We start from the raw sequence: 13,520 nt of genomic DNA on the forward strand, positions 1-13,520 counted from the left end.
TACACTCAGAGGCTCTGTGTGTCCCTGGGAGAGGGACAGGAAAGAGACGCCAGGGCTGTGTTCCAGCCGGCAGCCGTGGCAGTCTTGCCTTGCCTTGCCTCTGGTGTTCAAAGGGAAGGCTGTGTTAACCTGCTCCTGCTGCCCATCTCCGTCCTGCCCAAAGTGCGTCCTGGAGGGCTGGTGTTCATCCGTTTCTTCCATGGTCCAGTTCAGTTGAGAATATCCACTTTGCTGGTGGGGCTCTCAGTGAAGCTGAAGGATGGTGCGCATCAGTGTCTGGGAGCTGGGGGTGGAATCCCATCTCTGTTAAGTGGGATGATCTCTTTCACTGGTTTATCCTGTGGAAGTTCATCTGGCAGGACAGCAACTCACAGGCGCAGCCTGAATAAGTGCTGAGGTCATGGCCTGGACAAAGGGCTTTCTGTGGAATGTGCTGAGAGGAGAAGGGCTTGAGAAGTTCTGAGAGCAGGCACTGATTCTTGTAGTATCAGTGTTCCACCCAAGTCACCCAGCCCAGAGAAGACCTTGGCTTTCCAGTTAGCCACACTGATGTAAGAGATGGGATTCAGTTTCCAAAATAAATTGAAAGCTCGTGTTCCTCATATAGATCAAATAACAGAGGTGATCCCTGATTCACATTACTGATGTGAAGGAAACCCGGATACCAAAGGTGTAAAGGGTACATATACAGCTGTTAAAAAAATGATGGTTTGGGGAGAAAAAACAGGGTCTACAGCCAGGTGAGGCATGATCTGAAAGCCTTGTTGATAGAGCAGCTACTCATTAGTGGACTGGATCACACTGAGAGGTCTGCTTGTGTATCTTGCAAGATACACTGCTAGAATAGTAAAGTAGATGGAAGAGGATGCCAGTGAGCTGCCTAACATGGCCAGCATATTCAGGGACACAAAGGATTACTTGGAAGTTTAGGCCAATTTAGAATTTACAACTGCAGCAAGGACTTCAATTGTAAGATTTGGGAAGAAGATCGAAATATTGCAAATTGCTGAGGAAGTAAACTGTGTATGTGTGTGCTAGGGTGAGCTGAAGAACTTGGAAAAGTGTGGACCTCAGACTGACCAGCAGATTTTCTGTTTCTGATGTGCTGGCAAAAGTTGTATTTGTTCATTTTTGGGATGAAGTTTATGGTTAGAAATGATCACGTCTAAAATTGTGCCTTAAATTGAGGTACAGTTTGCTGGGTGCTAATCACCCAGCAATGCACCTGAACAAACCTGTGATGCTTCTGTCCAGGTTGTCTTTTTTGTACAGCCTGCTCCCAATAGCAAACTCTGCTGAAGACATCAGAGCAAAAAGAAGAAACATGTTTGGAAAGTGAAAGCTGCCTCTTCTTTTCCTGTAAATTTCAGAAACATAAGCCACTCTGATGTTGTGCTTACTGGAATAATGTAAGCAGAACTGCAGAAATGGACTTTGGAGCAATAGAAAGTTTCCCCAATGACTAAGATAGCAAAGAAGTTGTGTGACTCATGTGCTCACTAATGCAGCCATCTGAAATTATTCTATCCAAATTAAAAGGTTTCTGGTCAGAACAGGAAAGCTCACAGTTTAGAAGATGGAATACTTAATAGGAAGTGGGATGGATACAAGCATTAATTGACAAAGGCAATTTTGAAGTCAGAATGATTTTAAATTGATTGCCATTTCAGGGCAGGAAAATCCTTAATCTAAGGAAAAGATGGGGGTAAAATACTCCTGGGGTATGAAGCATACTGCAGAAGAATGTTTCTGTGACTGCACAGGGCCCTGTATTTTTTGGACACATGAGTGCGTTGGATATTCTTAGGCTCAAAACGTGTAATGAAGAAGCGAGAGTATGTGATACTAGTGCAGACTCAAATAAAATGAGTTCTCAGCCAGATTTGATTTCTGAAATGGATCACATTGCACTCAAGGAGGAGGCTTGGGGCCCCCTGCTACCTCAGTGGGTCAGGGGGGTCAGATTCCGGAGGAGATACCTCACTGCAGCACAGTCTCACGTTGTAAAGGGAACGGTTCATTTTTATCCCTTTGCAGAATGACTCCTCTGGGAGCTGGCTGAGCATATTCCATTTCTTTTAGATGGCTTATAAAATGGCTATTAAATGGCCAATACAAGCATAAAATATACCTGTCATTCTTTACGTTTGGGTTTGAATAAGAACCTCAGTAAAAATCATGGTTTTGAGTTCCTAAAGAGGATCGAAGGGATTGGGGCTATACTTAAATTACTGACTCTGAGTTTACTTGTGTAACACTGTCCTGTTGGCTCATAAATGTTGATAGAAATGCAGAGATTCTAGATGAAAAATGACAGACAATCTAATTTGGAAGGTAAGCCTTTCCAAATACAAATACAGCTTTACTAATTATTTGACCATTAGTATGCTATTGTTTTAGTATTTAAAAGAACATCAGCCTCTGATAAATAGTAATTGCTACTGGAAAATTAGATTCACAACCAAGGGAGAACACTGAGATTTCCTGAGCTAAGGGAGAGGCTGTGTCATTTGAGCATTGAAGTTGTTTTTCCTTCTTTCCTTGTTAAAATTGATTATATAATTGTTTGTTATTGTATTTTAGATGATGCATAAGGAACACAAACTGCATTGCAGGCAATAGGAAAAAAAACTACTAATGAAGGATCAATACAAAAAGACAACATTTAAAAGGAGAAAAAAACATGTTAAAAAGACATTGACTTGCTGTGCAGCAAGTATTTGAGTTTCTTCTAGCAAAGAGGCTGAATACCTAGGAAACAACTCTCACCAGCGTGTCTTTTATTCCACCTTTCATTTGGGAAGGACACAGTAGAAAGGAATTAAATCACACCTTAAAGGGTAAATTAAAGCACTTCCAGATTGTTCTGTTTATTCTCATGAGAATTCTCTCTTGTACGCAAATTCCTTTCCATAGTAGTTTAAGTGACCCATCCTGTCTACAGTGTATTTTAAGTAGCAACATATCAGAGAGAGGAAGGAGTAGAAGCATTTTGTATGTATTTCTTCATGTGTGTCTTTCTAGTGACAATTGCATGTTTTTCTTACTAGTTCATCTCTTCAACTCAAAACACAAGATAGGACCACCAATGCAGAAACAGATTTTGTTATTCCTAGAGTAATCAACACCATTGGCATGCTAACAATGCCTGAAAGTATTCCTGAATAATTGCGTGAGAACACATCTTCACTTATTAGTCAGCCCTCAAAGCTGCCAAGGCATCTTGGATACAACTTGAAAAGCACTTAAGAAACACCAAAAATATCACTTGCATGAATGGCTTCATAAGTGCTGAACACTTGAAATAAATATGTTTGTTGCTGAATTCCTTTAACTACTGTGAGTTTAGTGATAATTCTGGTTTTTTAAACCAGTATTCACATGGCAGATGCTCACACATGTAAATTAATGTTTTCTTGAATGTTGGACACTTCCAGAAGAGATGGAATTGGCCTGATTTAAATTAATGGTGAAACTCCAGCAGGGTCGTACTGGCACATAAAAGCAGCATAAAGTATGGCTGTTTGCACATGTATCTTTGCATAGACCCTTCTTGTGATGAGGAAACCCTTCCTTGATAACTCAGAAACACGTTTTCCTCCAAAAACTATTTGAAGCAAAATAATATTTTCATTTGTCCTTTTTTTTTGTGGCTCTTTATTCAGACAGGATTTTTTTTTAATCCATTTGTAATTTTAAAATAACTGAGCATATGTTTTGTGTGAAAACATTCAGTCTGTGCATCGCTCGGGAGCTCTTCACCATGAACTTTAATTTGAGCACTCAGCATTTTTAATTTGAGCTGTGCAATTGCACATCTGACTCAAATGGAACTATTTCCATTCCCTGGCTCCATGACTTGATTTGCGCTTTATGGTTCTATTTTAATCTGAAATCAATTTCAGTTAATCTTTAGCTATGCAGATAACATTGCAGGAGAAAGTACTTTATGTTTAAGCTGCAAATTTTAAATCCACTTTCTGAAAGAATGTTCAGTAATTCTGAGTTCATTAGGGAACTCTTGTCGAGGAAGTGGGAGATTCAGGTTCTCTTTCTTCCTCTGCCTACAGGGTTTTAAGCTCCAGCACAGGCTATGGCTATTAGGAGTAGAGGGGACTCTTCATCTCCTCTGGCTGAAATTACCATGTATAATTACAGAGATTGAAGATTCACTGCAAGGGGAAGGAAGCAAAAGCAAGGCCTGATGGTTTCAGTGAGTGTGTGTTTGGTGACATCCAGCATGGTGGGTGGTCTGTGTTCTAGTCCTGCTCCAGGAACAATGCAAACATGTGCTCGATGGCAATCAGGTATAAAAGGATAGGACTACATCTGTGTAGTGCTAGAAATTTGTTGTCCTTCTTCCTCATTTGAACTCCCAGCCACTGGGAGAGTCACTTCTTCCCATTCTTTCCCTTTAGAAAGAAAATTTCATAAACTTAGTAAGAAATCTCTCTTAGTCTTATATATATATATATGTATGTGTATGTGTATGTAAGTAGTTATTCATGTATAAACACCCCCTCCATATTTAAATAGTAAATAAAAATTTTCTCATTAGAAATCTATATCAGATAGAAAAGACGTATGTTAGAGTATCTGATAATGTGACACTTTTTGACATGACATTTGACCTGAAAGATGCTTGGAAAAGCTAAATTTCTAAATGTGCTTTTAGGACCTAATATAATCCTTTTGTGTAAGAAGGCAAAATGTCAGCAGTATTTTTAGGGACATCACTGAGCATTGTGGTACAGCAATCTATATAGACCAGGCAAAGAGAAAACCTCAAACCACAAGGACCCATTTATAGAAGTATCTTTAGAAATATTTGACAATTTTTTTTTCCTCTAGCAGTGGTTCAGCTCCACTCATTTGTCTGTGTCCTGAGTTCTGTATCATTTGTTTTCTCATGTTCCCATACATTTGAAACACCCAGTGAGCTTTTTGCTGGGCTTTCTTTCCAATTGCCTACAAAGTTTCTCTTGTGCCTGACTCTTTATTGCCTTCTAAGTATGCTGCACGTCCTCAAACTGTCTTGTTATTCATCCCATCTCTTGGTTTCTGCTGAAAGCTTTTAAATACATTTTAATGATCCATAACAGCAATATAATTAGCCTAATAGCATGCTATTGATTTTCATTTGAAACACTGACATTTGAACATTTCAATAGCCTTTTAACAGTGTGTATATTTAATGTGACTCAAAGACAAGGCAAATGCATCCCAATGTCTCTCTACTAAAAAAACTTCACAGCCTCTATCTACTGAATGTCTCTCCCCCTGGCCCACAATCTATTTGTTGCAAGCAGCCGCATTGGAAGTATATAATTTTCTATCTCTTAAAAAAAGCAAGCCATAGTACCATAATACTTTGTACAAGGAAATACAAGGGAAAAACACAAATTCACAGTATCCAGATACAGCTTTGCTGATCTGCTCTGGTCCCAGTAAAGATTTTAATGATCCCCATGCAGTCAATGCTGTCAGAGAATAGAACATGTTAGCTCCGGAGTGAAGTAAACTGCCCAAGGATGCCCTCTAGACAGGAGATACCTGAGTTATGGGACAGCCTTATTCAGGCTAAGTGGATGGACAAAGAAATACAAAAAATAAAATCACATCAGCAAACATACACATCCCTTTTGATGAATAACTCAGTAGTTGCATCCTATGGAGAGTTTTATTTTCAAGAGAGGTTTCTGAGAAGTCAATGAGCAAGATGTGAAGCAGCCATATAGTGCCCTGACTGGCCTGCCTGTGTGGCTACTTGGACGTAAAACTATCAGCAGAATTGCCAGGCTGTACCAGCCATATATTTTACTAGTGTTATAAGCAAAGACCTGCTTTTTCCAGTGCTGCAACATGTTTTTTCAGAGATTGTTTATAAAAAGTGAATACAAGTCAAGTTTGCATGGGATATTAACCTTGCCCTTCTGTCTTTTCACAGCATCACTCATATTCTTTGCACATCAATCTGTACAGCAACATAAATGTGCATGACACTATCAAGATATTAGGAAATATGTTTTCTGCCCTATGGGTTGATTGAACATCAGGTAATACACAGAAAAAGAGAGAAAAGCAAGGGACCAGGGAAACAAGGAAGACTTGTGCTTTGGTAAGGTCTTCAGTTCACTTGCTTTTCCAGTGTAGAGCTGTTAGTTTGTAGCCACATCAAGAGGATCATCTGACAAGTCATGACTCAGACTTCATTGCAGTTGCATATAATTAGACAGGGGGTTTGCTACTGAGCTTAAAAAAAAAATCAGCTGCTTTCATTGCCATTTTGTTCAGATGTTTTTTCAACCTCTGTGGTTTTCTTTCAAGAACATTATACAAGTAAGGTCAGGAGCAAATTTCTGAGAATATGCAAATGATTGAGAAGTCTGAGATGCTTTTTGAATTATTATTAGTTCCCAGTATTTAGGCTTAAATTATAGTACACAATTTTCAGAGGTTACCTGAGAAATTCAAAACTGTCTATCAAATAAGGTACCTAAGACAGGCATAGGCATATGTTTTGTTATTAAAATGTAAGTAAAGGTCTATTTCTGCTCATACCAGAGACACATCTATCGGAGATGAGCAAGAAGACTGTCTTAGTCTATCTTGAATAGATGGTGATAGTAAAAGTAACTCTGATAAAAGCAGTAGAGCAGGGCATGGATCTTAAACCAGTCTGAGAAGAAATCTCAAATGCATATAGTCGAAAACAGAAGAAATTACTGTTACCTTTTTATTTAAGATAGGTCACATGAACGGTCTCCTGGAAGTGCCTAATTCTTTTGGTGATCGTGTAGGGATTGTAGAATCACGAGCTCAGACATCTCATTTTTGACTTTTAAGTTAGGATGGATCAATCCCATCCCCTGGGGAAACAAGATCAAGTTTGACATTGAGTTAAGGTTAACTCCTGGTAAGAGCCCCAGTCATACCTGCAGGCAAGATATTTGTTCCTTTTCTAATCTTCCAGTGGTGTGTTGCAACCCTTTTTCCCACAGTGTGCTGGTCTTTCATATTTTAAACTTAAATTCTTCAGGACAAGGACTACCTCTAGTGACAGTCCTCAGTACAGTGTTTTCTGGGACTAGGAAATATTCCTGTAATGGATATTCTAGTATGTCTCTGGAAGAAGGGGCTTCTGTGCATAGGTGATTGAAACAAAAGCTAACAGGTAGTGCACAAGCAAAGGAGATCTATGATACAACTGCTTCTGTTCTGCCCATCTGCCACGAGGGAATTCCCTGCTGTAAAAACTGTTCTTTTGATGTTACATCATCACTTATCTTACAATAATCAGAAGTTTCTAGAGGACATGGAACTAGTTTGTTCCCTGTCTGTTAAGCATGACAATAAAAGTCCAAATTCCCAGTGCTACTGGTTCAACGAAGGGTAGTAAATTTAAATCTCATAGACAAAAAGCATTTTATATACAGCATGCATAAAATGAACTTACTGCTACAGGCTGTCATCAAGGCCAAGGTTATAAGGAGGCCTGTGACATTTCCAAAGATAACAAAATATCTAAAGTAAATGCAGGAAAGTAAAATTTAGAAGGCTTATACAAACTCTTAATGATAGATGAGACCATTTTGGGGATTATTTCCTCTGTCGTATCTTGTCTTGGTCACCATCGGACAGGAATTCCTAGATGATAAATCTGAACAAATACAGCAATTTCCGTGTTGCTCACTTACACCTGAGAGAGTATGCTGACCTCCAAGTGCAGGAAGGGTTTGGTCTAAAGCACATCATTTAACACCGGTGCAGTAAAAGGGCATTCATTCTGTGGGGGTGTGAAAAATTGCCCAATGGGTGGCTGGTTTGCAGGGCAGCAACATATACACATGGGTAATGGGGCATTGGTGTACAAGGCCCTGTATTCATTCCTCCATATTCCTGAAAGGATCCCAGATTTGGAAATTCATGCACCTCCTGCTCTTCCTTTTAATTCTTTGCTCAAAATCCAGTGCAAACTTCCTCTCTCATCATGACTATTTATAAGTATACACAGAAACAAATGTTTTGTAAAGATGTGAGAGACATTCTGCTTTATTCCCAGAGGCGAATAAAGCCATTTATTTTTAGCTCAGTTTCCTAAGGAAATGACACTGATGCAATCACATTGTCTATTTGTCTGTCTATCAAATCAGCCCCCTTCCCCTCTTCCCTCCCCCCATCAACCTTTAATCCTTTCCACCCAGATCCGAAAGAAAGGCAAAATTCTTTCGAAAGTGTTAAATGCACATTAGTTTTATGAAATCAGTGTCTGGGCCAGAGGAGAGATCTGATCGGTTCCCTCACAGGAGTAGTCAGTACTGGTTGAACTCAGCAGGTGGGCAGCAACAGGCTTGCCTGTCACCCTGGGCATAGCTGCAATACTGCTGTGATGCATGTTGTCTCCTGAAGGTGGAAGAACAAGAGGCACTGGGGGAGTTCACAGGTACTTCTGGAAGGGCTATCCTGTGTACTTGCCAGTATTTCAGGGGTGGGGAGAGAGGGGCGATGGCACAGGGGAAGGGAAGTAGTGACGTTGTGGGACATGTGGGATGCAGAGGTTAGAGCACTCTTGGGGTTTTTCTTTTTATCCCAAAGGAACTGAATGTTAAGGTCATATTCTGGGGAGCTTCTCAGTGGTGGCTCAAGGAACATGGTAGAAAATAAATGCAAAGCCAGTGCTAGAGAAGTGGTCATCACTGTCTTTGCCATTACCTGACAAGTGTTCAAGTATTTCCCAGGTAATTCTTATCATGGAAAATCAAACACACTGGTGAAATGGGGAAAGGTTCACATCTAATCGGTCAGTTGATAACCCCATTGCAAGTGCATGTGCTGCCTCAAACAAAGAATGCAGATTAAGTTGTGGCCAGTCTCTGGCTTTTTCCAGTGTCACTGTTGGGATACTTTTACCTACCAAACATACCAAGTATATTCAGACCAAGGCAGAAGGCCAGCCTGTCCCCTTGCTGCCTGACCAGCTGCCTGTTCCACTGTAAGATATAGTTCTGAGCAGTGCATGTATGTTTCTGTGTTGGAGGGAAGTATGTAGCAGAATTATTTATTTACTCTATTGTGTTTCCAGAGATGTCTGGAAGATAGTCCATATACCTGCAAGAAGTCTCAAGATAAGGCTAAGATTATAACCCTAACAAACATGAGTTCATATTTCCATTTTGACATATATTCTGTTATATTTCAGCATCACAACATTGTCCCCAGTGACCTATATTTTAAGTCTAAGTGGGAATGGAAGTGTGTAAATACCTTGGAGATATGCAACATGATGCCACATTATGGGAGAAGGGGACACAGATAAAAGGAAAAGCATTTTTGGTTTTAAGACTGCTTCTCCAACTTAGTCTGACATCTGCTAATGCCTTCCTAACATCCTGACTGTGATGTTTGAGAGGTTTTTTTCAGTGGAGAAATTGGTAATATCACTTAAGAGACTAAGCTTCCTTAAATTCCTCCCTGTTCGCTAATATGCTGGTCAGCAGATGAGGTTTAAACATCTTTTTAGCAAAGAGATAAGGTCTCTTGTCACAGATCTGGGAAGCAGCTTCTTCTGATAGGGAATTCCAACAAATCAATACCCTAAAAATGCATTTAAACCAGTGTTGGTAACCTGCCTTTTCTTCGGGTGTCCTAACCTTCCTCACTAAACCCAAGCTACTTGTTTCCTAAATTCTTTCAAGCTTAAATCTGAAGTGTCTGAGTGTCTGGAAACTACTGTCTTGCAAGGGATTCAGAACATGCTAATGGGTAAAGATGAGATAAAAGAGATAAAAAAAGCAGTGTCCCTGTTCTGATGAACAATGTAAATAAGAAAATTCTGTTCTCCCCTACCCCACTCACTAAAAAAAAAAAAACAAGGAAAAAATTACAATCTTCTTAAATAAGATGACAAAGCGGGAGTCTGTTGCAGCAGGGTGGGAAAGAGGGGGAGAAAGGGAGGGGACAAGGCTTTCTGGTTCTTCTGCAAGTGCTTACTGATTTTGGACACAGGTCCAAACTTTTTAAAATGCAGTTAGCCTGGGAGTGCATGGCAAAGAAGACCGAAGATATACCTACAGCATGAACCTCCCACATACACAAAGTGTGATGCACACAATCAGAGCAGAGATATGAGACCTTGTGGCATTCCTAATTTCTCTTGCTGTCCCTGCCTGTCATCAGACTGACATTCTTAACTGACACCCTCACAGAAGGTGTGAAGGTGCAGAGTGCTGTTAACAGAAATGACATGGAGCACACCAACATCCAAATAAGTTTGGAGGCTGAGCCACTTTGCCTTCAGACACTGAAACCATTTTGCAAGTATTTAATATATAATTAAACCTTCTTTTCCCATCGGGTGATCTGACCTCAGAATATGACTTTACATGCCAGGACTGAAGATGGTGAGGTGGGTCAAGTAATGTAATAATGGTCAGAAACATTCTAATTGTAAGTATACTGTCAAAAAAAACCTGAGTCCTTTCTCCAAAGTGGAAACCCTAGCTTTCTTTGGGATCCTTGATTCACGCACCCTGCATCTCACACTTGTGTCCATGTTTCCTTGTGATCAGCCACCATTTGCAGATCTGTGTCCCTGACTGCCAGTCATTCCTGCATTTCTTGCAGAGATCACACCAAGGACAGACACATGCAGTAAGTGTAGTTGGAAAAGTGCACTTTCCCTCAGCCAGCTACTATTTCACATGTATTAGCCACCGGAGCCTGTGGTTTGGCATCAGCAGCCACGGCACAAACTTCCTGCTATACACAGCATTATCAGTTGTCTAATCAACATGAAAATGGTTACCTAAGCCTGGCACAGGGCCAGTTCATGCACTGGGCCCCTCTCTGGTTTACTATACATTATTGGTCAGAGCAAGCCCTTCAGAAGGCTCCATGCAGGCCTCATTCCCTATGCAATAACTCTATAGCTGCTCATCACCTCTACTCTAGATCTTGATGCAATTTCACAACCCTGTGGCACCAGAGACCTCAACTGGCAAGGGCTGAGGCAAACAACAGCTGTCTCCATTCAGCTATGTCAGCAGCAACATTTCTTTGCCAGGACCTATCACCGTCAAGTAAGGGTTAAAAAAGACCTCTACTGAAATGCCCTTCATGGCCAGAGCCTTCTGTGTGCATCCTTCTGAAATAACATCACAGTCCAAAACAGGAACAGCTCATTCACTGGTGCAGGATCCTTGGGCAGCAGCTGGAGAGGACACGACAGAAAAAGCTGAATCAGAAGCATTTTATTTTTGGTAGTTTAATAATGGACTAGGAATGTCCGTGAGCTAGAGTTGAGGACAGACAAACATGTCTTTCCACAGCACACAGTGAAACAGTTCCTTAGGTACTTCATACTGATGACGCTTTGAAGTCCTAGCCACTTTCCCAAAACTCCTCATGTGGACTTGCATCTAGAACTGTGAATCAAATGTGTGCTTTTGAGCAAGTTTGGTTTGTCTGGGTATCCACACCCATATTATGTAAGCCAGGGTAAATCCTACAGTGAGAAATGGGCAGAAGTATAACTTGGCAGAGCTGCAAATGTGTGGCAGAACTGAAAGCAAAGCAGCAGGTTTCCCGAGTCCCAGAGCTGCATTCCAGTCAGAAAAGGGCAAAGTAATAACAGCACTAGCTTGATTTCAGTTTCCCCGTTAGCCCGCTGCTTTTGCCTTGTAGGTATACAAAGTGCCTGTATAGATGTACACGTTCCTGTATTTTTGTAGGTATGGGTTTTTTCTTTAAAAGATGGCATGTCCAAGCAAGGTCCTCAGTTTACAACGTCCTTCATCTGGCCAGAAGGAGTTGCTGCAGCTTCCAAAGGCCATGCCAGGGCAGAGTAAACTTTATGACCCATTGGCATAGGGAAGATGGGCTGAAAGCTACTCTAGGATAGTCTGAAAGCATGGCAGTGCTTCTGAAAATGCTATTTGGTAAGGCCCTGAGTCTTGTTGCTGGACAACATAGACACTTATGAGGCAAGCCAATGTGTCCTTCAGAAGACTTAATCTGTACCATGAACAGAGCAACTGTTCACATGTACCACTGTGAGTATAACCTTGTAAAAAGGAGCATGGAGAAATGTCAAGAGTGTGTTTAGATAAGAGGTTTCAACTAGAAAAAGTAAGTTTGCTCAGTGCGGTTTATTTACGATCTGAACATTTGAGAGCATTACAAGCGTCTACTTGATCAACAAAAGAAGAAACCACTTTGTATTTGCACGGTCTTGTACCAACCTCCCCTTTCCCAGTAATTCTCAAACCAATGGCTATTTTCATCCAGAGACCTAGTAGAGATGGAGCAGTACGATCTCCATCAGCTGGAGGCCTGGCAGAGGAGAAGAGCTTTGCTGTGAAGTCTGGCCTCATTTTCACTCCTGGGTCTCTCAGCTCTAACCAATTTTCATGTTCTCACTTCTTGGCCACTCTGCAGCTGTGTCAGACCAGCAGGCCCCAGCAGGGAGGCCTTGGAAGGGAGTCCAAGCTACACTGGAAGGAGGGGGGACAGCAGGCATTGAAGGAAGAAGGGTTTGAAAATATAAAGGCAATATGGGGACATGGAGAGAGGGTACAGGGAGACTATTATAGTAAGGGAATGTAGAGAGGAGAGCGGAGGCTGTTACAGGTTTTGCTGGTTTTGCTGCCTGCTAAATCCTTATTTGACATGTGAAAGGAATGTGAAGGTGCAAGACAACAGGAATTAATAAATAATCAGTGCTTTTCAATTCCAAGGGTTTTATAAACGTTAATGAACCTTCATGAGCTGTTAGAGAGGTATTTAAGCTGTATTCCATTTTCACAGATAAGGAGATGAAAGCTCTGGCTCAAGTCCAAAGTTTTCAAAAGCAGAAACTACTTTTAAGAGCTCCCCTTGACATTCAGCACCAGAACTCCAAAGGGATTGATTTCACAGTTGCCATCACTGTCAGCTATATCCTGATTACTTCTGCAAAGCTAAGTCTAAACATGCACACTCAAAAGGAGCATTAGCTTCTGGAAATTCAGGCTCTGTTGCCTCGTTGTTTTCCCAAAGTATATAAGAGAAACTAGTTTATGAGAGAAATAGATATGTAAAAACATTTACATTTTTTACTGTTGGACCATGACAAGAATAGAAACAAAGACTTTGCGGGCTTAAAACACTTACAGAAAGGGCTAAGTGAAACAAAGATTTTAAAAAAAGACTTCCAAGTACACCCATTCATCTGTGCAAATGGGAAGGGAAGCAGAGCATGTTTTCAAATCTTTCTACATCTCCCATAAAGACTAGGCAGATGGTTTCGGTGCATTTCTGTAACTGTCTGATGAATATTTTATTCCTGAAAGGAATACAAAACATGAACGTTTATGTAGTCACCAGCTTCACTGAAGTGAGGGAGAAACAACACGGGACTTCATTAGAAACCATGTGAATTGGTAGTCCAGAAAAGAAAAAAAAATTTAATAGTAGTATAATAAAAAAAAAGGGAAGAAAAAGGGAAGAGACAGTTATAGATATTTTCTTTGGAATTATGCCTT

Source organism: Corapipo altera, unplaced genomic scaffold (assembly GCF_003945725.1).
Source record: "Corapipo altera isolate COAL_440 unplaced genomic scaffold, ASM394572v1 0, whole genome shotgun sequence".
Lineage (NCBI taxonomy): Eukaryota > Metazoa > Chordata > Aves > Passeriformes > Pipridae > Corapipo > Corapipo altera.